The sequence below is a fragment of the Myotis lucifugus genome, unplaced genomic scaffold (assembly GCF_000147115.1).
Source record: "Myotis lucifugus unplaced genomic scaffold, Myoluc2.0 scaffold_14, whole genome shotgun sequence".
Classification (NCBI taxonomy): Eukaryota; Metazoa; Chordata; class Mammalia; order Chiroptera; family Vespertilionidae; genus Myotis; species Myotis lucifugus.
In genome coordinates this window covers 12939768-12967516 of record NW_005871062.1, presented here as the reverse complement: position 1 = coordinate 12967516, position 27749 = coordinate 12939768, and positions in this window count along the sequence as shown.

Sequence of the window (27749 nt, the reverse complement as noted above, 5' to 3'; positions counted from 1 at the left end):
TTGAAGAGTCAGTTTTATCTGCCATCAACGTCTTCCCTTCTTTTCTACCTGACAAATTAATATTACTCATTCCAGACACTGCTCAACTATCACTTCCTCTGTAATATCTTCCCTGCTCTCCGTCTGCACAGGCAGAATTTTTATTCCCTCTGGCCTCTCAAACACACATTGTGCATATGTTGATTATAGTATTTATTGCATTATATTGCAAACCTCACTTACCAACTTGGGAGATTTTCAAGAAAATGTCTTTTTGAAATCTCCAATGTCTTAACAGTATTGGGCACACAGAAAAGCCTCTCATAAAACATCTATTGAATTTATGGGTAGATGGATCTAGAGAAGTTTCACAAAACGGGATTCAAGTTTGAATTTGAAGACTAAGTGGAGGAAGGCATTCCAGGATGGAAGACTAGGATGTGCCCAAAGCAGGAAATATCAGTATATTTTGGAATAGTGAACCCAAGTTTAGGATGCAGCAGGTTATAGGTAGTCATTTGATATAAGTAAGTTGGGTTCGAATTATGGAGGGCTCTGATAACCACATTGAGGAGCTAGGACTATATTCTATGTATATTGAAGATCTTCACAGCAGGAGACTGAACAGGAAGTGATGTTTTCCGAACTACGTTTCAGCAGGACCTCTCTAATAGCACTGTGCTGCAATAACTAAAGGCTGGGAGCCAGTGCGTGGTCACAGTCCAAGGAGGATCAGAGGAAGAAAGTTCTATTTAAGTCTATGTTAGTGGAAAGGTAAAAATAAAAATGAGACCTATTTTGGAGGCAGAACTAGCAAGAGTTTGTAACTGATAAATTTTGAGGCTAAGGGGATTGTGAGTGATTCACTATAATTATAATATTTCAAAATTGAGTGATTAAGAGACAAGAGATGATGTATCACAGGAGACTTTGTAGAGTTTATGTTTGGCGAATCAAAACATGACAGAAGGACATAGATGCTCTCAGCTGTAGGCTCATCCTTCCACTCACCCTCAGAGCCCAATGACTAGGTTTATCTCACATGTTTTCTATGTTTATCTTAATTTCCAGTTGAGAACTCACTGGAAAACCCAGAAGCAATGCTGATAAATACTTCTAATCACTATTGTGTAGGCTTGCTAAAGATAATTCAACTAGCCTACATCATAGTGAATTTTTAAAATAGGGTCTGGGAATACAAGCTCGATCTCAGACATACTCAGTGACAAAACAATCTATTTTATATATTAGAAAATACATTATTTTAGTATCATCAGGTACATCAAAATATAACTAACTTAGAACACAAGCGAAGAGAGTAAATATTCAATTACCAGGGTATAGATTGTCTGTGCTGTTCAACATGGCTATTGAGCACTTTAAACACGGTTAGTCTAAACCAAGATGTAATGTAAATATAAAATGCACACTAGAATTTTGAATACTTAGTACAAAAACTAACATCAAATATCTCAACAATTTATTATACTTATTACATGTTGAATGGTAATACTTGGGATACATTGGTTAAATGAAATATATTATCAGAATCAATTCCACTTGTTTCTTTTTACTTTTTTTTAATGTGGTTCCTAGAACATTTAGAATTACATGCATGGTTTACATTATATTTCTATTGGGCAGTGCTGGAATGTTTTTCTTATTCAACAACCAGCCATCAGGCCATTATTTAGTTCCTAGTGTACAGATGGTTATGCTATGTACTAAAAGCTTTGAAGTTAGTCGAGGAGTAGCAATTGCATAAATTATGTATTTTTAGGGCTTGATAACATTTGAATCAATATACAGAACACTGGTTAGAAAAGTAAACTGTGGATTTGCTCTGTCTCCCCTTTTAAACATTAGTTTGGTTCTCTCACATTCTTTCTCCAATATCCTATTTGGTAATTTGTAAGGATCCAATCTTATGTTTGTTAAAAAAAACAACAGGCAGAAATTTGATTTATAAGTTCCTAGAACCCTTGGGTTAGTGGAAAAGAATGAACACATATCCACATTGGGTGGCAGGATGCAGAGACCTGGAATAATCATTATTTTTAATCCTGAAGCTATATTCAACATACCTTATTCTTTTTCTGAAGAGTCAGAAGATACTTCCCAGTGTCGTAGACCTTGGGGTCATCCAGAATTATTTGTTAGCTACAGTACAGAAGAAGGATGAGGAAGTATTTTATAAAGATTGGAGTTTTAGATAAAGAATTTACTTTGTGTTGATGGCCTTACTGATATTACATTTGTACTACCCTTCCAGGTAAACCATGTGAATATCTGATTGTACAGAAACAACCATTTTTATTGTATTTATTTTTTAAATATGTTTTTATTGATTTTAAAGAGGAAGGGAGAGGGCGAGAGAGGGGGAAACATCAGTCGGATGCCTCCTGCAAGCCTACTACTGGGGATCCCACCCACAACCTGGGCAGGGAATCAAACTGGTGACCTTTTAGTGCATGGGACAATGCTCAACCACTTGAGCCACACTGGCCAGGGCAAAAGATAACTTTTTAAAACAAAAGGACTTGCCAGTGGCCAATATCTTAATTTTTATATTTGGAGTAAGGTACTTAGTTTTCCATACCATTTGTATGGAAAAAAATTTATCTAACTTTTAAATGGAAGAGATTTTTATTTTTTGTGTTTTGTTTTTATGGAAATGAGAAGTAAATGCTTTGGTTCTTTTTTTAAAGCTAAGTTTCTAATTATAATGGAAAGTACTTCAATGCTACAACAATATACTGAATAGATTAAAGTGGCAGAAACAGTGTAATACAGAAGATGCAAAACATTCTTTGAAAATGGCACCTTTATTTTAGAAGAGTTTTTGACTGGGGTAGAGCAGTGCCTATGGAAATAAATAAGTAGCTGAAAACCATTTATGAATACCAAGGTGCGAATGCAGTTTAGCTTTGCAATTCTCAATTAATAGTCTACGTGTGGACATTTCTTACTTAAAAGGGCTGTCTGAATTGAGGTTATGTTCAGTTTCCCGAGTGCCAGTCTAGATGTGTTTTGATATTTTGATTACTAAAAAGGGTTTTATTTTCTTTTTACAAAGAAAATTTGCATCAGTTACTGAATAGCCCACATCATGGACTAAAATGTTCTAAAAGTATGCCCAAACAAAGCAAAAACAGGAAAATAGCTAAGTTTTCAAATGAGTAATATTCATTTCCAGGTATGAAGAACTGAATTATTCAAGGCTAGACTGCATATTTAAATTTGAGTTATGCATTTTGACAAAACATTGTTAACATTCCGTTGACTGTGTATAAGTATTAGTAATACACAGATTGTACCTGGGGTGCAATTTGTATGCTGGCTGCATAATAGCCAAATGTACCAATGTTCCTTTGCATTCAGAGTAAGGTATGTTTTTGAGTCGGTATTAAAATATATGCTACTAACCTCCATGTCTACTCAGTTTAAAAAGAAAACATCTGTGGAAATGGTATTGTTTTTTACAGCTATTACAGGCTTTAAAGTATCAATGAAACGTTACCATTTTTTTTTTACTTACAGACTTTAAAATGAAAGGAATTAAGCCATTAAAAAACACAAACACCTTACATACTGAAGCAAAGATACCTGAAATTGTCTGCTAGGCCAAGCCACCTTGCTGGGTTAAAGCAGTAAACAGGTCTCAAAACATGGAGGAACTGTGTTGGCTGCTAAAACACTGAGAGAGGCAGCTATCTGCAGCTTCCAAACCACATCTTTATTTTGAGTCATTGATTCAATAATTATTTATTGAGTCCTTATTATGGATCAGGCCTGAGCAAAATAGACATGTTCACTGGCCTCATGGCACCAACTAGCGTGTCTGCCGGGGGGCCAGGGGGAGAGTTGACAAGTTGTGGCTGGACAACGGTGCAAATATATATGGCAATAAGGAGTAGTGGCTGAGAGTGCACACTTTGGTCCCAGACATGGGTTTGAGTCCTGGCTCCACCACTGACTGGCTGGGAATCCTGGCAAGTGATTTCATGTTTCTGTGCCTCATTATCCTTCGCAAGGTTGCTGTGAGGCTTTTTGTTAGACCGTAGAGTAGCCTGGACCATAAATGCTTTCTATTTGTTAGTATTATTTTCTTAGGCTGGAATAACGGCTATGAGGGTCTGTAATAATACCACATGATCTTGTCTGGAGCTGGGGTAGGTGGGATTCAAAGGAAGCTTTCCTACAGAAAGGATCTCAGGATGAGTAGGACTGAAGTAGATGAAGGGGGTGGAGGTGAAGGTGGAGGGGGAGGTGGGGGTGGGGTAGAAAGTGGGGGTGAAGTTGTAAAATAATTTTCCAAAGAGTGGGAAGAATCTATGCTAATACTCTAAGGCCGGAGGGAATATGGCACTTTCAAGGCCCCCAAAAGTAGCCCTGGGTGGCTGGAGTGCAGGGAGGGGCAGGGGAATGACAAAAGAAGAGGAGGTAATGCTCTAGGCCAGTAGTTCTCAACCTTCCTAATGCCGCCACCCTTTAATACAGTTCCTCATGTTGTGGTGACCCCCAACCATAAAATTATTTTTGTTGCTACTTCACAACTGCAATTTTGCTACTGTTATGAATCGTAATGTAAGTATCTGATATGCAGGATGTATTTTCATTGTTACAAATTGAACATAATTAAAACATAGTGATTAATCACAAAAACAATATGTAATTATATATGTGTTTTCCGATGGTCTTAGGCGACCCCTGTGAAAGGGTCGTTCGACCCCCAAAGGGGTCGAGACCCACAGGTTGAGAACCGCTGCTCTAGGCTCACAGCAGGAACTTGAGTTTGCTTTAGATTTTTTTTTTCTGTTTGCTTTCTCCTCCCTCTCTCCCCACCCCACCCCACCCTTCTCTCTCTGTCTCTCTCTCTAAAGCAAATGAAAATGACGGGCCTGGGGCAGGGTGGGGGGAAGGTATTTCCTTGTGTTTTTTTCTGCTCAGTCTTGCAAATAAAAATAATTCCCAAATGGCTCAACATATATTACCGAAATGCTGCATTTTGTCTAAATATTAGATGTAATTAAATTGCCTCTTGGTGTTCAACTTATCTTTTTGCGTGCATTATAATCCTCTATTTGTGTTTATGCTCCACAGCTGGCATGCTAGCTGGGGGAATAATTTATAATACTCGATACAAAAGAGGTGGGGTAGATGGGTGCTAATTAAATCTATGTAGCAAGAGACTTAAAGAAAAAGAGATTTCTGTGTCTCTCCTAATGGGATGAATGTCATGTTCCAATTCCTACTTTATGTAAAATCCACTATACAATATGTAAAATAAGTCTCCAAATCTTGATTTCCTCAATTGAAAATGACGCTGGGCATAAACTATAAGTAGAGCAAGGTTTGAATTTCTTGATCTTTGCACTCTTTTGTTCTCTCCGTACGTGATGTCTTAAATCAGCAGAATAACGTAGGAATGGTAGATATTGCAACAACTAATTTTTCTTCTCTGTAATCTGCATAGACTTCAAAATGCCTACAAAGCACAAAGTGCCAGTTCCTATAATTTGTTGGCAAGGATCAAAAGAAGAAAGAAATTTTTTCCTAAGCGTGTGAATCAGCCCAGCTTTAGCAGATATTTTTCTGTCATGTGCAGCCTGAGGGCTTATGCCTATCTGAGCTTTATTTGACAATTACCACTTGCCAGCATAATTAAATGATAATTTATAAATACTAAGAAAGCATAATGGGGAAGAGCAAATAGGTGCTTATCAGGGCATTGAATAAAGTTGATCTGCTTCAGTGGCAATTTTCATCTCTTATCTTGGTTGTTAACTGGTCTCACTTTTCTGTGTGTGTTGTTTAGGTTTAATATTTGTGAGGGTGATAGTATCTCCCTACATATACACATTTTACCCCATACAGAATTCTAGGATTTCTTTTGCTGTTCTTTTTGCAGCCAATGTATTTATGAAATAGTGCTTATATTCTGATTCATAGTGTATATTTAGCACTTAAATTTGTACATATTACTAGAGGAACCCCAAACAAATGAGTTATTTTTCTGTTTCTCCCCCAACCCACCCTCCTTTTTTTTTTTTTCCAGTGAATAAGTTCTTTTCTGTGTTGTGTCTGTGATTTTCTTTTAATCGGTTTTTTTAATCACCTGGGCTTTGCAGTTAATTACATTCCACAGAGTCTCTCCCTCTATTCCTAGAATGCTGGCGGATTTTTTTTTGTAAGCAAGAGAGAAAGCACACATGTAAGCCAGCACTCTGGTGAGAATGCTTCCCAACCTTGTGGTGATAAGAATGACACTTTATGCGCAGCATGGAAATTTTGCTCTGTTCCCACTGAATATAGAAATTACCCAAAGAAGAATTCTGTAGGTTAGACGGCTTTTGTCCTAGCAGTGTCTCTTCTCAAGGTTCCTCACCCATTATAAATATTAGGGCAGTCTCTGCAGATGCTGTTGTTAGGCCTCGGACAGAGACACAGATTTGTCCTGAGTAACCTAGATAAAGCAGCACGAGAGCAATCCTCGGTTTGAATGGAAACAAATCAGGAAAATGGCAAAAAAAATTGAATTTTCACACCTTTAGAAAAGCATCTTTGAAGAAGGCAAATGGTGGGGAAAGAAGACACTGTTTGCGGGTCGTAAAGAGACTGAGGTCTTTTTTATTTTTTCCTCACCATCATGAAAGTAAATAATTTTAGTAACTACTGATTAGGGTTGTGGTGGTTTGAGTGAAGAGTGTGGGAATGGCTTATCAGGAGGATAACAAAATAAACGGCTTTGGAGTTTAATGTTGTCAGTTCCTTGAGTTATTCAGCATTTTGTCCTTATAAATAGCAATTATTTGCCTTTTTCAGAGCTGAAAAATTATATTTTGTACTTAAATGTTGAAACATACAGTGCCATCATTGGGGGGAAAATCCTAATGTCAGAACAGATTTTTATACAAGGAATAATTTGAAAGTGGTGGATTAGTTTCCACCTTTGGAAGCACAGTGCTTTCTATAATCTTCAAACATTATTTAGGATAATGGAAGCCATCATCCCGTTTCTCAAATGTTAGCACTTCCATTAGAATTTGCAGCTACCTCTTATTTTTTATATTAAAATACAAGGCTTAAAAGGTATTATCTTACTAAAGGGGGGCAATTGTAGAGATGATTTGATTGAATAAAGGAAAAAGCTGTACAGGCCTTTTAAGATCAAGGATGTATTGATGGAAAGCTATCATTAGAGACAATTAATGTTCTCCAAGGGAAGAAATTGATTATGGACAAAGATGGACCCTAAGGAGCAGATATATCTTAATGCTCTAAGGCCTTAAGGATTATGCATTTCATTCACAGCTTCTGTATTTTAACCCTTTGTAGTGACTAGAATACTAGCTGATTGTTGCAAATGGCATGAATTAAATTAAAAAAAGAGATCGTGTCTTATAAAGAATGTTCATAGTAATTGACATTTGATTCTTTAAGTAATCTTAAAATAATTAAATTTGTACTATCATTTCTCTATATTGCCCTTTAGAACAGATCTAGACATAATATATAGAAAAATAAAATTAGGTAGTGATAGAAGTGTGGTAATGCCCAGTAATCACATTAAAGATGTGCTGTCATAAGGATCCCCTGAACTTCAGCTGCATTTATGTTTCCAAATAACATATCCCTTTAACTTGCTTGTTCTTCCTATAGATCTTGTACAAAGCATTCATCATGTTGTTAGCCAGTGCCTAGCAGCCGCGGATCACAATTGGGTACTTAATAAGGTGGCAACCCCACTGGGAACATTTCACATAATTATTCTTAGCAGAAAGAAGATTGTTATGGCTTTCCCCCCCCTTTTGAGTTTGGCAGAATTCCAAGTGATTTAGTTTGGGCTCCTAAAATCCAGTTATATATATCATTGGTGAGTTATGCTTCATGTGTAGTGTGTGTCCTTACTTTTTTGTAGAATATACTGCAGACCAGCAGCGCCAGTTTAATTATAAAGTTGGTCTCCTCGAATCTGGGACCAGCCCCAGAACAAGTAGGTGATAGAAACTGCTTTTTGACCACAGTTTCCGAGGGTGTCAATCTGAGCATGGGAGTGCTTTTAGAAATCAATCTCACTCAAGACTTCACTGCACTCTTTGACAGTGGGTTATGACTATTGCCAAATAAATAGGAGAAACTCACTCATTGAAATAGCAAATGGCTTATCCGAGAGCTCTGTGGTTTTAAATATCAGTTAAGGGAAGAAAGGTTAGACACTGGGCACTATACCTTTGGTCTTATAGAGCTTAGAAATAACTTTAGTTAGTTCAAATCATGAAAATAGTTTGTACCTTAAGTCCTCACAATGTACAGGTACATCTTTTTTGTTGTGGTTGTTAATCCTCATCCGAGAATAGTTTTTCCATTGATTTTTTTTTAGAGAGAGAGAAAAGCATTGATGTGAGAGAGACACATTGATTGGTTGCCTCCCACACACACCCCAACTATAGCCAGGGATGGAATCTGCAACCCAGGTACGTGCCCTTGACAGGGAATGAACCAGTGACCCTTTGGTCCAAGGGCAGATGCTCTACCACCATGCCACACCAGCCAGGGCTGTAAAGGTACATCTTGATTTTCCTGGACCTTAAAGATTATACATTTCATTTACCCTTTGATTTTTTCAAAAATGTAAAACAATTTGGAAATAATTTATTTTAAAGAACAGTAGGAGAATATGCTTTATTCATTATATTATGTGCTACTGGATCATAAACTTAAATCTCCAAGCTGCTGTTGCCAACTTGCAACTGTGAGCACTCAACACTTATATCAATTCAAGTACATATATATAAGTGACTATATCAGTGGCTGAGGTGATAGTTTCCTATATGGTTCCTCTAACTGGAAAAACAGAGCACATGCTGTTCTATATCCAAAGGTCTGAATTAAAGAGAGATTATAGCTAATTCTTTACGTAACTCTGAGAGAAATAAAAAACAAAGGGGTTGTCTATAAGTTTCATTGGCTATGTTATCAATAAGAAGTGGAATTCTATTAAGGGCTGCTTGGAGAGGAAATGTAGTTTATGAAAAGAGTGAGAATAACTAAGTAGACTCTCCAAACTAACTAAATGTCTCTGAAGTTTTGAATCTGCGTGCTTGGGGAGGTAGTGGTGCCATTAACAAAAAATAAATGAGAGAGAAAAATGAGCTAGGATGAGGCACATTGCCTCTGAGTGTCTGTCAAATCCAGGCATCAAGGCCCAGAGGGTGACTGGAAAAGGTCTGGAGTTTAGTAGGAGAGAGGCCAAAGTTTAGAATAACGGTTTAGAGCTATAAGAAAGAATCGAAATGGTAAGAGAAAGAACAGAATAATGCTGTGACATATAAACCCGGAGAAAAGAAACTTTCCGGGAGTGAGTAGTTGGGTGCCATTAATGACCCTCGGAGACCCAGGAGAATGAGAACCTGGGTAAAGGGGTTTGGCCATTCATAGTTCATTTGTAAGCTAGGAAGTCAGTTCTGCTTAAGTTTAAATGCTAATTCCCCAATTTTTAAGGGAATTGTGTGTCCTTGGGGGACTTAGTCTCTCTGGGTCTCACTCATTTACTCCTCAGAACAATCCTGATGCCTGGTACAAAGTTATTAGGACACAACTGAGGTGTAACGGAGTAACTTCCACCAAGGCAACATGGCTAGTAATGGCTGAGTAAGAATTAGAGCCATGACTTCTAAGTTTCCTTCCTATTTTTTCAGAAGAATAGCTGGAGATGCAGGAAGATTAAACTGATTAAGGTATGGGATGGAGCTATGATCTGAGCCCGTGTCCACCAGACTTTCAACTTATATCTGTTCACTATATATACTTTTCCAATTACTGACTATGAGATTTTAGAGGGGAACCATTCACAGGGATCAGAAATACTGGACCTATTTCAAGTAGCTCTACTTAGGGACTTATGACCTCTATAGTCAAACCATGTTGGAAGAACTCAGAGTGTATTCTCTGGGCAAGACACATATGCATCACCTGGGAATTTGTTAGGACTGAAGATTCTTTGCCCCACCCCAGACCTGTTGACTCATAACTCTGGCAATCTGTTCCTCCAGGTGAAATTCTCATGCATGCTAAGGTTTGAGAACCACTGTCCTAATCTAACCTTGCTTCCAAGTAGTATTTCTATTTCTATTGGTGACTATTGCCAAGAGGCCAGGTGGATCTGATTGTGGCTAGAACTGTGGTTCCCAGCATTGACAGCCATTAGAATCAACTGAGAAGACTTAAAGGTTGCTGAAATCTAGGTCCCATGTCCAGAAATTTTTACTTAATGTGTCTGGGGTGTAGCATAGGCACTAGTGTTTCTAGAACTTCCCCAGGCAATCTAAATGTTACATCAAGGGCTGGGATCTTCTGATCTAGAACCATGGTTCTCAAACTTTAGTACGAATCAGGATTTCCTGTGGAGAGCTGGTTAAAAGAGATCATTGAACCCGCCTTCAGAGTTTCTAATTCAGTAGATCTGAGATGGGGCCAGCGAATTTGCATTTCTAACAAGTTTCCAGGTGATGCTAATGCTGCCAGTTGGGGGGGCCACACTCTGAGAATTGCTAGTGTAGAAGTTCCAGGTTCACTTTGGGAGACGTGATGAACTGAGCTGGTATTGTCAGTCAGCGGCTCTCATTCCTGCCGAGGTGAGGGTCCCTCCAGAGTGTCCGGGTGGTGCTTCCATGTCTGTATCTCACTGGCAAGACAGACTTGGCCTGGAAACACATATGCCTGCACAGTGCTTCTCGAACTTTAACTAGTGCACAGATCATCGAGGGACCTTGCTAATGGCGGTTCTGATTCAATGGGCCTGGGAACCTGAGACTCTTCGTTTCCAGCTAGCTCCCTGGTGATGCCGATGCTGCTAGTCCATGGCCACGCTGCAGAGCAAGGCACTGGGGGTGTTTTTCAAACTTGCCTGATCATCCAAATTACCTGAGGTGCTTTTGCTACAGGGTTTTGGCTTCACCTGAGTCCTACTGAATCAGAATATCCAGGGGAAAGAGTTGTATCTGTATCTTTGTTAAGCAATTTATTCCAAAAAATACTTATTGAGCATTAACTCTGTGCCAGGCTCTATGCTGGATGTAAACAAGTAGATGCATAGTCCTGTTTTCATGGGGCTTGCACTTCAGTCAAAGAAACAAAGAATAAGTACGTTTTTTAAAAAGGTAGCTTATGATAGAGACAGTTGCCTCAAAGCACACAAAGCAGGGTCATGAGTCCTAGTTGTGTAGTGGAGCCCCATTGCCTACCTTGTCCAGGAAAGGTCTAGGAGCCATCTTGGTCTCATCCTCTTGATGTAAAGACCGAGGGGAGCAGAAGCAGAGGTCCTGAGGGTGGGCAGAGCTTGGCTGGCTGCTTGGAATTAAGTGGGGGCCACAGGTGGAGTGGTTGAGTGTCCTGCTGATTTTGTTACTTCCTCCCATTTGGGAAATACTTCTAAACACTTTCTTATACTTGCCAGGGAATAATGTAATACTTGCTTTGAAATGTCATCAATCACCCCATCATTGCATTGGTCCCTAGAGTGGGAGTGTGGAAGCTGTTATATAGTAATGGCCAATAGAAAGAAATTATTTCTGAAATTCATAGGGATAAGGTTACAAGGATTTCCTGCAGATTATTTGGCAATGTAGAAGTGGTTATGTGCTCAGGAAGTAACAAGAGGTTCAAAGAGTTGTATGCCACTAAGAGAATGTTTCTACAACTTTGAGCTTCCTATCACATAATTCTTCTTGGAGGGTTTATGTGACTTCACAGAAAGAATAAGAAATGTGTTATTAAAGGGAGCAAGGGAAACTGAGTCAAGAAAAAAACAACTGACAAACAAAAAAGGAATAAGTGGGATTTTCTTGGTGAGTAAGTGAGCTCAGATGTTTTTGGCATTGTTACAAATTTGTTTACATAGATAATAATTTTTTGATGTGCTTTTTATCTCTGTCTTTTAATTGGGCACAGTGTTTTCCTTGGCTCTACAATTATTAGCTATTTGACTAAAAAACAGCTTTACTGAGATATAATTCACATACCATATAATCTGCCTATTTAAAGTATACAATTCAGTGTTCTTTAGTGCATACTTTTTCTATGTATGTTGTATTTAAGAAATCCCTAAATGGTAGAGGATAAATAGATAAGAAATCTTTGGGCAGAGGCAGATTTCACCTGTATTATTTTTTTTCAAGCTGTGAGCACTCCTTAATTATGAGTTTAAAAAATACATTTAAGATTGGTAACATATGTTGTTGTCAGCATGCATTTAACACCTGCAGAAATGAACATGAGACATGTGACAGCACATAGGTGCAGCACCCACTGGGCTGACTGTGAACACTGTCAACAAATTTTACTTTGTTAATTTTTTCTTATTAAAAAAAAATCCAAGAAAAGAATTTAATAGTGCAGGTGTTCAGAGCATCACGGCAAACTGATACAATGAAGGGGGAGGTTATACACCTTTAACATGGAAGCCAGGGTCTGGATATGTGGATCTTTAAGCTTTGCTTCACACCCACTTTCCTCTACTTTTCTTTTCTTTTTCTTTTTTTTAAATCCTCTTCGCTTGTTGATCTTGGCAGCCTTGCTTGTCCTGGGAGGCTCTTGCCCTCCAAGTATGGGAGAGGGGCGGCCAGGGCAGACCAGCTGAGGGACAGGATCAAACACCTGGAGCAGCCTTTTCTACAAGGTGGAGATTGAGATGTTCCTTTTGCACCTGATATTCTAAGGATGAAGTTGTAATAACTGGAGATAAGAGGTTAGTATCAGCTCCTTCCATAGGTTCTATGAGTGTAGGTTCTGTCTTCTGAACTCTGTGGTCACTCTTCCTGGGAGCGGAGGCCATTTCATTTAGCTGCGGGCGTTCCCCACAATACGGTGCTAGGCAGAGAGCATGCCCTTGGAAATACTTCCTGAATGCCGCTGCGGTTGCTATGCCCTCTTCTGATCTTATTGGTTAGTTCCATTGTAGAATGAGAATCTTGCAGGTTGCTTCCCACGATCTGCCATCATTGGTGATTTCATTTCCTAATTCTGTAAATCAGTGCACTCAGTAGGAATGGGTAATATTTTTCATTTGAAGAGATTTCCTCCCCTCCTCCCCTCACACACACCAATCAAAGAATTTGCCTAGATTGAAAATAAATACTGGGAGGTGTGTTCATTTCTACTTTCAAAACTCTGAACTGCTGAAGTTTTCAGAGTGTCCACAGGGCCTTCCTCATTCTCTCACCCTTCCCCTTCCACGCTCTTGCACTGGCCTAACTACTGTTAATCCATCATTCTGTTCATTTATAAAAAGCAATTCATAAACTCAAAGTATTCCAGGGACACGAAATAGTAGGATCTAGGTTCAGCTTAAGTCCAGCCAGGCCTGTTCCCCCCAGACCCAGGCAATGGCTCTTGATTAAGTCATGGCTCTGGCTGCGTGGTGTGGGAATTGGCGTGGGAAACGTTTGCGCCTCTCACAGCTGAGAGGAGCCCCTGGAAATGATACATTTTACACCTCTCACATGAGACCCGGGAGTTAGAAAGCACTTCACCCCCATTCCTCTGGGACGGAGAATCTGTTTGCGGTAATCACGGGCAGTGTTGACAGAATGTTCAAAACCATCTGCTCAAGGGCAAGTGTTAACTCTATCAAATCCTAATATTTTAAGCACACTGATCCCCATGCCCAGGAGACCTCCTGACAGCTCTCCGTGGGCTGTGTGTCAGCCCGCCGTCAGTCACTGCCCCCCAGCACAAAGGCCTGAGACACCAGCGAGGAGAGGCCGTTAGAATGAGAAATGCAGCAACAGAATCCACTTCATTCGTGTTAGCTGTTACGAATCCGCTTACTGATTCTTTAGTACAATATTTCTTTGTAATATATGCATAGTTTTGCCTTTGAATTTATTGTTTGTAAATGGGCTTTTATTTCTTTTTTAAGCCTCAATGCATCCCCTCTTCAGTATGGGTGTTATAAATTCATGTAGGCATTTTGTGCACACACAATTCCATACAAATAAGCATAACGACAGATTATATCACCCAATTAAAATCCTTTATCAAAATGACTTAATAAAACATAAAACTCAGCCGGTAGATTTTTGGTATCCTACTCTCCCAACACTCGTCAGCAGCCATCAAGTTGTTTAAACTGGTCGGAATATTTATTTATTTATTTAGTGTTACTATACTTTGCCAGCACAACTACTCCTCAGTGTTTCAGAATTAAAAGCACATAGAGCAATTTTTTAAAAAAACATGTAGCAGTAAAAACATCGCACAGCCCAGCCAGATGAAAACATTGCCTTCTCAAAGGAGCCGGTTTACAGCTTCCGGGACAGATCCGAGCCACTACCCGAGTAAGGCCCGACTGGAAAGCGCTGGCCAGAACCCTCTGTGGAGACATATCCCTGTGTATCCATCCTTGTCAGAGACATTGCAATGAGGCTGGTATCATCTGACATAATGTCTTGGGGGCGGGGGGTGTTAAGGGAAATACTGAGTGGAAACCCAACACTAAGAGAAAGTTCTCAGCCACAAACCCCCAGAAGTTCAAATATGACATTTGTATTTTAACATTGAATTTCATCCTATGCCACTGTCACGGCAGGAAATCAATAAATCTTATGTGTTGAATAGTTGGGTATAAGTTCTGCTGTACTATGGCACTAATATTATCTACAGAATAATAATTGGGGGAATTCTCAGGTTATGGTCACTGTCACCCTCAATGCCATCCCATAGCTAACAGTTGCTGGCTGTGTACCACCCTGTGCCAGGCACTTTAACATTAGCTGTCTACATCAGATATATTAAGTTGGTTCTATTATTATTATTATTATTATTATTATTAGCCCCATTTCAGAGATAAGGAAACTGAGGCTTAGAGAGCTAAGTGGATTGGCCAAAGTCACATTACAAGTTAATGGTAGAGTTCAGATTAAAGCCTGGGCAGAAAGTTTCAAAGTTTATCCTTTTAACCTCCTCTAAAATATAACTATTTAAAGTCTACAAAATTCTTGGAGACCAAAGAGCCTAGATAGGACTGCATGTTTTCTTCTAGAGTTTCATTTCATTGGTAGCTGCTTGGAGACATCAGGAATATGAATATTAGAGTTCTATACATTAAACAATGAGACTAAAACCTACCTACAGGCTCCCCTCTCACCTAGCACCTAGAGCTCTTATATTTTAATTGTTCTTTCTAAAGATGACCTTCAAGAAATCTCATCAGATTTCTCTGATTTTCATGAGATGATACAATATTTTTATGATTTGATATTATTTCTGCCATCCAGAGAACATTGCATGTCAGTGTTTTATTGTAGTTCTCTTTTTAACTGAACGTGTCTTTGTGTGTGTGTGTGTACAATGTGAGAGAGAGACAGAGACAGATAGGGGGGACTTGATAAACACATAGAGATGCAAATTTACTCACAATTAGGAGTCTTGGTTCATAGAAGCTCTTAGGTCACTGGGCCTCTTGAGTCAGTAGCTTAGGGTTTCTGAGTTCAGTTTCCTCATCTAAACAAAAATACTTATTTCTCAGGGTTATTGTAAAGATGAAGATAACATAAAAAAAGTATCTGCTTTATCAGGCATATTTTGAATACTCAGTGAATATTAATTCCCTACTCTATTTTCTTCCTTTCATCTTGTTTTTTTTTTTTTTTTGGTTTGTTTGTTTGTGTTTTCGTTGCTGTTTGTAAAAGGAAACAATGTTGGTAGCCTTTGTTCACAAGCAAGAAAAGGAAAAGTAATGGTGTATTTATGAAAAACTCTTTGGCAAAAGTCCCCTGAAAGTTAACTTGTATTTATTTGGATATTGGGGCTTTTGTGTTATTACTTGACATGAGACTACCAAATATAAATTTAAAAAATATCCTACAGTTAAAATAATAGACTGGCATAATGGTTACCACTTAAAGATTTTTAAAAGATTGGTTTTACCTTTTGCCTATATCTTGGAAGCTAGCCTTTTGGAGTTCTGAAATACAGGGAGTTCTGCTGCGGAGCTCTTAGCCTCAGTATGCTACCACCTATTCCTTGCAACACCTATGTGGTGAGGACATGCAGCACTGTCCTAGGTGCTGAAAGGCTGTCGGGAATTTGAAGAGCTATAGACTCAAGATAAAACTAGGTAACATGAGCAATAATCTTTAAACGCATATGTTTATACAGATAAGAGTTGTTCGAATGTCCTGTACCTCTGACAATGAAATTGAGGAATGGTGCGCAAATCACTCCCTAAAATTCCAGCTTTAAAAATTGAAGAAGGTGATAAATATAAAACATATTAATTGACAGTAAACTATAAAGTCCTATATTAATGCAGAGGACTGTCATTATCTTAATTTCCAGAGTGATCCCAGGAATAAGATGAGGATCTTTATAAGGTATGTGTTCTATTTCTTTTCTGATTTACAACGTTAATAATAAAGAAGTTTAATATATTCTATCAGCAGTGGCTTTCAAAAAGTATGAAGCATTTAGCCTTTTCTAGATGACTGGATTTTTTTTGAAAGGTCTTCTGAGGAGTGTTAATTTGTCATTCACTATTAGTCACAAAATGTGTTCTAATCTCTCTGTTGCCCAGGAATTCTGCCCTTTCAAGGGTCTTGACTCTTGGTCATTTAGGTTTTCCTGAATGGCAGGAAGCAGGGGGTAGCATTCACCTGTACTGGGTGGAAAGGGAAGAGTGAGTTCCTGATGCCACCTAGAAGAATCATATGTGAGGGCAGTCCCTCACATTTTTCATGGTCAAGGCCTAATATAGATGAATGGATTTGCCCTTTGGGAAATGAGAAGAATTGCCAGCAGGAATATGTATCTTGGCTGGGCCTTGAGCACAGAGGCCACAGAAGGGGCAAATGGAAGATTGCAATGTGTGTGAAATTTTCTGCAGGCTGTAATGAAAATGGGGAAATTTCCTCGGCGTCCCTTGGGAGCAAGTGTCTTCCTCACTCCATGTGGATACTTAGGGAGTGTTGCAAGCTGTGAGTTTCTCCGAGCACATCTAGTCTCATGCTTTAGCCTCGCTGAGCCCCTTCCCTCTGTGGCTCCGTTCTTCCAGCTGCTTCTGTAAACTCTGCTGTTGCATCTCGTCCCCCATGGCTGCTCAAATGCGCTCCCCCCCAGCCTCCCTTCCTCTCCAGCTGCATCTGTTCGCCTCCCCTGCTGATCGATCCACTTCTTTAGCTCAGGGACAGAGAGAGGAAATGATTCCAGCAGCTAAACAGCTTTTATTCAGAGAGAATATTTAAATATTCTCAGTTTGCATGATTCCTCTTCACCTCATGCTATGATCAGAGGTTAATGGAGACAGTTTGGGGCTCTCTTGGCTGGTATAGACTAGAGGCCTTTCACAAATAAAGCCAAGATCTTGTCAACACTGTCCCCCGTCTGTCCTCTAAAAACATGTATTTGTTTCAGAGACTAGAAATATTTTTCATTCAAACTCCTTATTTTTAGAGGGTGGTGCCACACTCCATTTTCACCCTAACTTTGGATAAGACTCCAGACGCATTAGAAGCTGTGATTAATATTTATCATTTCCAGTGGATGGAACTTAAAATGGATACTGAATTCTAAATGTTTATACCACTAAAATTATCTTTGATATATAGAGTAGACTTTATAGTGGTACTTACAGATATTTTATTTTTTTGCTTTATAAAAATAGCTTAAATTTGCAAAAATAAACTTGTGAGACATTGTGCAAAATCACCTGCCACGTAGGCTTGCCTTGAGGATTAAATATAGTGATAGCTTAGCAGAATGCCTGACCCATAATGTCCAATAAATGCTAATTTATATATATGTATATATATGTGTGTGTGTGTGTGTGTGTGTGTGTGGGCATGCATATATATATACATCCTGCATGCATCTCTCCAATATACATTTTTATTTTCTAATTAATTATATAGTATCTCCCAATGTTGTTATGCCAGTTTCCTTATCTATTTCCTTATTCCTAGGCATTTTTTAAATTTCCATTTTTCTTTTTTTAGCTCCTTCTCCTTCCCTTCCTTGCTTTCTTCCTTTCTTCCTCTCTTTTTGCATTTAAAAAATTTCCTATTTTTGTTCTTTTTTTCTGTCCTTCCTCCAACCTTTCATCCTTTATTTATTTATTTATTTATTTATTTATTTATTACTCTGAGATATTTTTCTTTATCTTTTTGGAGTCTTCTGTTGTGATATAAACTCCTTAAGTAAAATTTCTAGATCGAGGATCTCAACAATGTTTGTCTAGATTGCTTTTCTACAAAGTTGAATGGCATTTTCTCAATCATGTACACGCTTATGTATGCCAGTTTCTCTACCATCCCAACAACCTTGTGTTTTCTTGTTTTTGCATGTTTAGTAAGTTTTTGAGGTATTTTATAAAGATCATTTTTCTATTAGCAAGGTTATAATATTTCCATTTGATAATTTTATATTTAAAATCTCATATATGTAAAATGTCTATTCTATCTTCTTATACTACTTATGCAAAGAAATCTGGGTAATGATATATATCTTTCAAGGTATTACATATTTTGAGTAGTAACTCAACCAGTTAATATTAACTGAGTAACTATTTTGTGCTAGACATTGTTCCGGGAACAATAGGAAACTGGGGATACAATGATAAATGACATGGTCCTTGGTTTCCAGGAGGTTTGAGAAATTTATCTCATAAAGGGTGACAAGTATATCAACAAAGTGCCTCATAGTGTAACAGGTGTTATGATGGAAACTTGTACAGTGTTTACTGGAGTCAGATAGGAAGACAAATCAGGGATTAAAGAAAGCTTTCATCATGGAAGATCTTAGAGGACACTTTTACCAGTTACACTTGTCATTTGCTTTCTTTCTGATTCTCCTGGATCTGTGTCTCTTTTGGTTGTTCACCAAAGCAACTCCATTGCTTTCATTTGCCTGCTGATACCGCTGCCTTCTATGACTCATTGATATATAACAATATGTGTGTACATCACTGCATCAAGGCCCATCTACAATAATAAAAGCGTAAAATGCTAATTAGACTGGACAGCCGAACGACCTTCCGGACGACCTTCCAGATGAAGCCGGGGCTTCGAGGGCTGAGCCCCTTGCACGAATTTCGTGCATCGGGTCTCTAGTGTTACTATAATGGGCTTAAGGTGAAAATAGAATATGATTAATGCTTTGTTTTTTGAGTGCCCAGTTGGTGATCATTCTCAGCATCAAGTTTGAGGTTCATCATCTCACGCCTGCCCTTATATACTCCTGCCAGGAAGCTTATGGGATGGCCTCATGGCGGGGGGGTGTTTTAGGGAGCATAGTGGACTCTGAAATGTGTCCCCTCTCAACCCCCCACTCCTGAGGATTTATCCAACTGCACACACCCTGATATTTCTGATAGAGAGATTTTCAGCTCTTTCTGAAGGATCAGACCTTTTTAGGTCCAGGATTGTGAATGACAGAGTTTACCTAGTTTTGCTTTCTGCTAGTTTTGACAATTATTTTTTAGGTAGATCTATCAAAGGTACTCAAGGACTAATTCAATGGTTGCTTAACTGGTTGGATTTAGTATTATTTTTTTTAAAAAAAGATAATACTTTTTATCTTTCTGTTTCTTTCTTTCATACTTATTTTTTCTCCATTGTGCTTATGTTGCTCCATGAGCTGCTTGAGGGCAGGGTCTCTGTTCTATTCATCTTTGTATCCCACACGCACAGCACCCGTGCTGGCTCATGGTGGGCCCTCAACAATGCTTACTGTTATGAAGCATGCCCTCCTTGTCTTTGGAATTACCTAGGTGTTGCCCTTCTTTTCCTTCACATCCAATAATAGTAAGATGTCTTTATGCACCTAGATTCCCAACTCCTGACCCCACTCCTTGTGAGAGAATTACTTTGACTCTAGGTGTTTGTATATCCGCTAGAGGGCACTGTTTTGTCAGAGGCTGTTCCAGCCTTTTCTTCAATACCAAGTTAGATACCTTAACTTCATGGTCTACTTTCAGTTTTAAGCTCTTTCAATATGTGCTAATGAATGACTCTGAGCTTTCCATCACAACTATGCTTGCAGAAATAGAATCACAATAGTAAATCTTGGTTAAAAAACAACTATAATAAGGTTACATATAAGCTAATATTACTAACCAATATGACAAATATGTATTTAATAACAAAAGGGCATATGCTAAAAAGAATGCTCATATACATTAAGGTCATTCTTTTCTTCTTCTTCTTCTTCTTCTTCTTCTTCTTCTTCTTCTTCTTCTTCTTCTCTCTCTCTCTTTTTTTTAGATTTTCTTCTGACCAAAACTAGAAGGGCAAGTAAAGTTTTCATTTAGCCTTTAATTTCATTTTTCCACTTACATAATAAAGGCATGGTATCATGACTGGAGAAATTTCAAGCTAAACATTATGTCCAAATGTCAAAGATAACTTCAGTGGAAATTTGTTTTTCATGTGAGTGGCAGTATTGAGTCTGGCTGCTACTTTTTTAAAGTTCTAAAAGCTACATTTTATGAAAAGTTTTTTCTTCCTCCATCACTTCCAATCTCATAGCACTATCTTTAGACAGAACCAAATGAGTTTCCTGGGATGTAATGGCAAACAGTTCAAGTTTGCAAATATTTGCGAGAAGACAAAGCTGCTCTTACTGTCAGCAAGCTCCCAAACACATCATTAACCCAGTGGTGACTCCAGAGCCCCACTGGAGCTGTCTAAGGAAGCTGCAAAAGAGGGAGAAGCCAACAGGGAATGCATCCTCGCCAAGTTTAAAACCTTAACTAGATTCATGTCATAGAATTGAATGAGATGGTGGGGCCCAGTACCCTGTCAAATATTCAGGGACAGAACATACATAAGATCTATCTGAGTCAGTCCTCACAAGAATCCCTGTGATAATCTGTAAGTAAACTCTCTTTTAAATTATGCTTAAAGACTATTTCATGAAGTGGGCACTTTTGGTGCCAGGCTGCAAGGTCATTTGGAAGTGTTTAAGTTTACTCCGACTTAAAATGTAGGCATAATATCTGCAGATTTTGTGACAAGCTGTAGATGTCAATTGTCCTGATCGATTTTATTTTGTATCCCAGGGACAGCAGGATCATATATGCATAATCATGGTTGGGGAAAAGGAGCAAAAAAATAATTTTAAAAAAGAAACATGTATTTCTTAAGTTAGCCAGATGTTACAAAACCACACAGATGAGAGGCATCAAGCCTGAGAGAAAAATATGAAAGACCTAGAAAAGAAATGGAAATTACCCACCCTGAGAATTTACAGAAGCGCATGGTAGTTTTTTTTTTTTTATGAACTTTATTTGAAATCTAGAGCCTGTCTAACTTTCTACTCAATAATCCTGGCATTTGGATATTTGTAAATGACACCATTTCTCTTCAATATTATACTTCTTTTCCAAAGGGCTTTATAACTTTTAACAGGAGGAGAAACGGTTGCTTTTTACCTATTTGATGTGGCAGATTATTTATGGAGCCAACATGTTGACACACTATAAACTGTAAAAAATGAGGCCTAATAAGGTTAATTGTCATCTGAACCTTCCTCTGTAGGCTGCAATCTGTGGGCTTTGATTGTTTCCCTGGGGGAAACTCTGCCCAGATGGCGAAGTCCTCAAGGCCCTGACCCACAAGAGGCCTGCAGAGCTGGAGAACAAGGTGCTTCTCCACAGACTAATTAATTTACTAGGATAGCACCTGTTCCAGAATAGATAGGGCTGGGAGGGAGAGCGGTCCCCGGGCACAGTGGCGAGCTCTCGGGTAAATGGATTTCAGCTGATTATATTAAGCTGATGCTTTGATCATCTAAAGGCGTTAAAATGGAAATATGTTTTTTTTCTGGCTGTTGGCCTCCGTGAGTGCGGTTTGTGCCATTATTATAAATGTTGGGGAGTAGAACAGGCTGTTGTAGATTTCAGCACACCCTGTTTAAAAAGTGTGCAGTGTATTCGTCTATTTCTTCATGTTGACATAAAGCTGCACCTTTGAAACAATTCCGCGTTCTCGCTTCCATTTTATTCCAGCCAAATTACTAGCTGGAAATCAGACACCAACACAGATTCCTTTTAGCTAGAACATTTTATTATGTACTCACACCTTTAATTCAATGCGTGTAATTAGGCTTTAATCAGCTGAACGCTATTTGTGAAAAAAAATATCAGACACTTGTTTAAATGAAATTCTGGTAAAGTCGTGCTATTAAGCTTTGGTGACTAGTTACTGGCATGAATAAATCCTTGAGTAAACAAGGCTTGGTAGTAAATGGATTTACAATGTGAGTCTTTCTGCACTCGATTTCACTTTATTGCCTCTTTGATTCCCAAAAGGATTAGAGGTAATTTTTTCAGTCCTTAGATGCCATAAAACTGTTTCCCTTTCCAAATTAGCACGATGATCTTCCATGTAATGTGTTTGGCAAACACACGGGATTTATAAGGCCACTTGTCTTATGTTGCATAGTAATGGAGACACAAACACGGGGTCTTAGATGTTGTGGCCTGACAGTGGGCAGCTTTCACCAAGGTTTTGAGAGGTTAATGTTGCAAAAAGAGAAAAATATTCTTGGCCATATGGAAGACCGCCTGAAGACGACTAAGGATTTGGGAAGTGGGATGGTTTTAACCACTTTGGGTTAAAGACCGACATTGCAACAGTGAAGTACTATTCACATCACGGGTCCTTTTTTTAGGAAGATAGCACCCAGAATATGAAAACAGAGCAAGCACACAAATTTAGCATATAATCCGAGGGCTTATTTCTAGATTGTCCTGTCTGGTTATATCCTGATAATCCTTGGAGCTGTCTGTTATGTGGGAGAAATTGGAAATTTCATGGCTGCTTTGTCATGGTTTTCTCTTCTAGAACTCTTAAAGCATCTTTAAAATTTTTGTGTTAGTGGATTTATTTTTTTAATATACTAGTACATTCTTTTAAAAAATATATATGGAGAGAGAGAGGAAGAGAGAGAGAGAGAGAGAGTGAGAGAGAGAGAGAGAGAGAATAATTAATTCACCGGTCCATTCTTGCCCCTGGTCCCCACCTTCCACTCCCACCACTGGTCATTTCTTCGTGTGGCCCTCCAGAGGGACTTTAATGTTGCTCAGTATGAACTGAGGGCAATTTGGGTTGTTTCCAGGGATTTCCTTCTATAAATAATGCTGCTGTAATATCTCTGAGCACATATTTCTGGGCCAATGGTACAAATGCTCTTGTTGTATATATTCCTAGAAGTAAAGTCGTTAGGTCATAGATTGCATGCATTTTGAATTTGGATAAATATTAAGTTGTGCTTCAAATATGACTTATGAATATAACTATTTCCCCAGAACAAATTTTGTTCCCCTCCACCACTGAAATCTGAAAGTTAAGTATTGTATCTTATTATTTTAATTTGCATTTCTTTAATTATGACTGAGGTTGAGTATCTTTTCAAATGATTAAATAACACTTCATTTTCTTTTGATGTGAACAGCCTGTTCAGGTCCTTTGCCAATCTCTCTATTGGGCCATCAATGTTATTCTTTTGGGGTTGAAGAGCTCTTTATGGAATAAGGAAATCAGCCGTCTGTCTGCCAATGTGTAGCATTTGTCATTTCAGTGGCATTTTCCTTTCTGTCATTTCTCATTTACCAGGCCTTCTATTCCTCTTCTCTCATCATTGGAAGTCTGGGTTTAAGGTTTCTTAATAACCCCTGGAAACTAGAAATGATAATGTCATGGGAAAGGGGTTAATTTAGGTGGTTTTCTAACTTTGACTTTTGATGAAGTAGGAGGAGAAGGACTGAACGGGCAAAATTAAAAAGAGGGGGAAGTGACTAGTGATTGGAAGAGAGGCTTTTATGCTGACAAGACCTTGAAAAAAATATTTAAAAAGCAATTTATTTTACCCATAATTTTCTGCTTTCTTTTTCCATTATTACTGGTTTTTGTGTTAGAGTAAGAATTATTTTTCTAGATATTTTGGCTATAAAGTCATATGTCTGTGTTTTGGACATCACAATTTGTGGTCATGAAATGGAAGTGATTGTGGGACCACAAATTCAGCACAATGACCTTGATCCTGGATGCAGTGGAGAAGGGAAGGAGAGAATAGCAAGACTGACAGCTCTTAAGCACAAGTAACTTTTTATGTTCAGCTCCACATGATAACAAAGTCAATACAAAGACATGTTTTAGACATTTATGGCTTTATGTAAAAATAAAATATATTTGTTGATGTCCCAAAGTTTTCAGCATCATTATCTTCAGAACAATGGATAAAAGCATGGAATCCAACAGCTTGGGTTCAAATGTTGAGTCTTTCACGTCTTAACTGCTTGACCTTGGCTAAGTTCTCCTCTTTAAAACTGGGATAATGAGAGAAATGACTTCATAGATTGTTATAAGGATAAGATGACGTAATGCATGTGCCTGGCACAAACTCCATCAGTGTGAGCTCTTATTAGCTTTACTAATTATCAAAGAGTACTTATAAATATTATCTATTTACTTTCTATTGAATTGTTGGGGTGACATTAGTTAATAAAGTTATATAGGTTTCAGGAGTACACTTCTATATACATTATCTGTATATTATACTGTGTGTTCACCACCCCAAGTCAAGTTTCCTTCCATCACCATTTATCCCCCCCTCACCCTTTACCCTCTCCTACTCTAAAATGTTATCTAAATTGTGTTATACCCAATCTGACCTAAAGTAAGTGAGTGGACATCTGTGAAACACGTGCTAAAATAGGTTCCAACCTTCATTAAACCACACAGTTGAATAGTTTCTGAGTAAAGTTACTTCATGGTATTTCTTCTCTCTTTGGAATTCTTATTGAAACCTGGTTTGAAGGTAAAAACCTGATATCATAGTAGTAGTTATCAGAATGGCGTTAGCCATGGCTAAGGTTGCATGTACCCCTCACTAGTCTTGCAGTAACGATTGGCCGGCTTCCTACACCTCAGTCCCCATTTCATTCATGTGTTTGCTCATGCTGTGCCTTCTGTTTGAAATGCTATTTCTGCCTTTACCATTCATGTAGAAACACACACATATGTACTTATATATGTGTATGAGTACATATATTCCTGTATTTGTCAAGGAAATTGGTAGCTAAATTTTATTCCAAGTCACTTCTGCTAATGAACAAGAATAATGCAGAGGAACACTGCTAAATTAAGGATGACTCTTCAGTATTATAAGGGAGACGAATGTGTTTATTTATTAGTTTTAAGTGAATGACTTTCAATCACTCCAGTCAACATTTCTGATATGAATATTTCACGTGAAATGATTGCTATTGTGTTGCTCAGTTTTGCAAATCAGAACCTATTTGCAGAGCACCATTAGGCCAATATGTCTTATCATAATATTTGCCAGTACCGCAGGTTTTACAAATTAGTTATTGTGACTCTAGTTTTCTATTAACATGAATTTACTGATTAACTAATTTGTTTACTTTATGAGAATTCATATAGCATAGCGCCAATGTTCCATGACTAAGAATGAGTACATGGATTCTTGTATTAAAAACAATTATCACCCATTGCACTTTTTTTTTCTGGATCCACATGCCCACAAAGTACCTTGTGGAAAAGATTATAAAATAGTCCCTTAGAAATTAATTGGTAACATTTACAGGCAAGACCCTGAATCAAACCTACTCCCCCTATAAGGGTTCTTTCAGGAGGGAACTGCAACTTCATCAAAGGAAGAATGCTGGAATTGTAGTTTCTAACAACTTATTTTTCCCCCAGATAAACAAATGAAAATAATAATCCAATACCATTTCCATCTATCAAATAGGTAAACGTTCCAAAAATTACAGTCAATTCTGCAGAATATAGTGAGACGGGTACCCTCATGAATGGTTGGTGAAGCTGTATACTGGTACAACTTTCCTGGAAGGTAATTTGGCAATGCATATAAAAACCTTAAAATAGGCTCCTTGGCAAAATGGTTAATGGAGCACATGCATATAGGCTTCTTTCTCTTCAGGTACCATTAAGTATTTTATGATAAAATATAAAAATAGGGAACTATCAATAGCTGGACTATACTACGACTACAACTGCTACTCCTAGAAATAATCATCTGAACCCAAAATTCCAGATTGCAAAAGATTTGGAAGTGGGTAAGAGAAGACGTAAAATGTGCTTTTTCTCATCTATTTCAGGAGTCATTAGATAATATTTCAGTATGGGGAAAATTGTGTGTGTGTGTGTGTGTGTGTGTGTGTGTGTTAAACTTAAAGGTAATCACTAGTAACATAAAAACAGGATAAATGTTTTTCAGATTACTAGAGAAACAAATATAGGACCTCAGAGACATGATTCCAGATGTAAAAGATTTAAAATAAAAAAGATAAAATAAATAATATGTAATAAATAATAAGGCAGATATTTCAAAGTTGAATTCAGGGATGTGGGCTATATCAACAATAAGGTCAATTAAATTCTGTAATTAAATTTTAAATGGTAGCTGTAAAAGGGGGTCTAGTCTGGCAGCCAGGACAGTGGAGGCCATTCAGGATGCCCACAGGCATTTCATGGCCCTCACACCCAGCCAGGAGCTCTGGCTATAAGTCAGCTTAGTTACCCATAATTAGTGGTTTCATACCTTTAAGTCTAGAAAAATTTAGAATTAAGTAGCCTTAGTTAATTGACATGGAAATTGTTATTCTTTAGTAAGTATGCATGTTTCAACCCCGGGAAATTTTAAAATTAAGTATGAAAAGGTAAAGAGAATCAAACCATTATATATATCTACTAGAGGCCCGGTGCACGAAATTCATGCATTGTGTGTGTGTGGGGGGGGTGTCCCTCAGCCTGGCCTGCACTCTCTCGCAGTCTGGGACCTCTCAGGGGATGCCCGCCTGCTGGCTTAGGCAGACATCCCTCTCACAGTCTGGGGCTCTTGCAGTCTTGGACCCCTCGCTCCTTACCACCTGCCTGCAGCGGAGGCGGGAGAGGCTCCCACCACCACCTCTGTGCTTGCCAGCCATGAGCCCGGCTGAGCCTGGCTTCTGGCTGAGTGGCACTCCCCTATGGGAGCACACTGACCACCAGGGGGCAGCTCCTGCATTGAGTGTTTGCCCCCTGGTAGTCAGTGCGCATCATAGCGACTGGTTGTTCCACAGGTTGTTCCACTGTTCAGTCAATTTGCATATTAGGGTTTTATTATATAGGATGTGGAAGTTTAAGGACAAGAAATTTGGGTTGTTTTTATCACTGCTGTAGACTCAGAATCTAGAGTAGTGTCTGGATATAGTAGGTGCTCAATAAATACTTCTTGAATAATTAAATGGAAATTTGCCAAAGTGTACATAGTGATGGTCTCTAAGTGGTAAGATTATGGGTGTTCTTTGCTTTCTTTTGTTGTTGTTAATCCTCACCTGAGGATATTTTTCCATTGATTCTTTTTTTTTAGTATTTATTATTATTTTTCACATTATTTATCTATTTATTTATTTTCTTTATTGATTAAGATATTACATAGGCATTCTTATACCCCCATTGCCCCCCACCCCCGTTCATGCCCTCACCCCCCTAGTGTCTGTGTCCATTGGTTATGCTTATATGCATGTATACAAGTCCTTTGGTTGATCACTCCCCCTTACCCTCACCCTCCCCTGCCTTCCCTCTGAGGTTTGATGGTTTGATTGATGCTTCTCTGTCTCTGGATCTGTTTTTGTTCACCAGTTTATGTTGTTCATTATATTCCACAAATGAGTGAGATCATGTGATATTTATCTTTCTCCAACTGACTTATTTCGCTTAGCATAATGCTCTCCAGGTCCATCCATG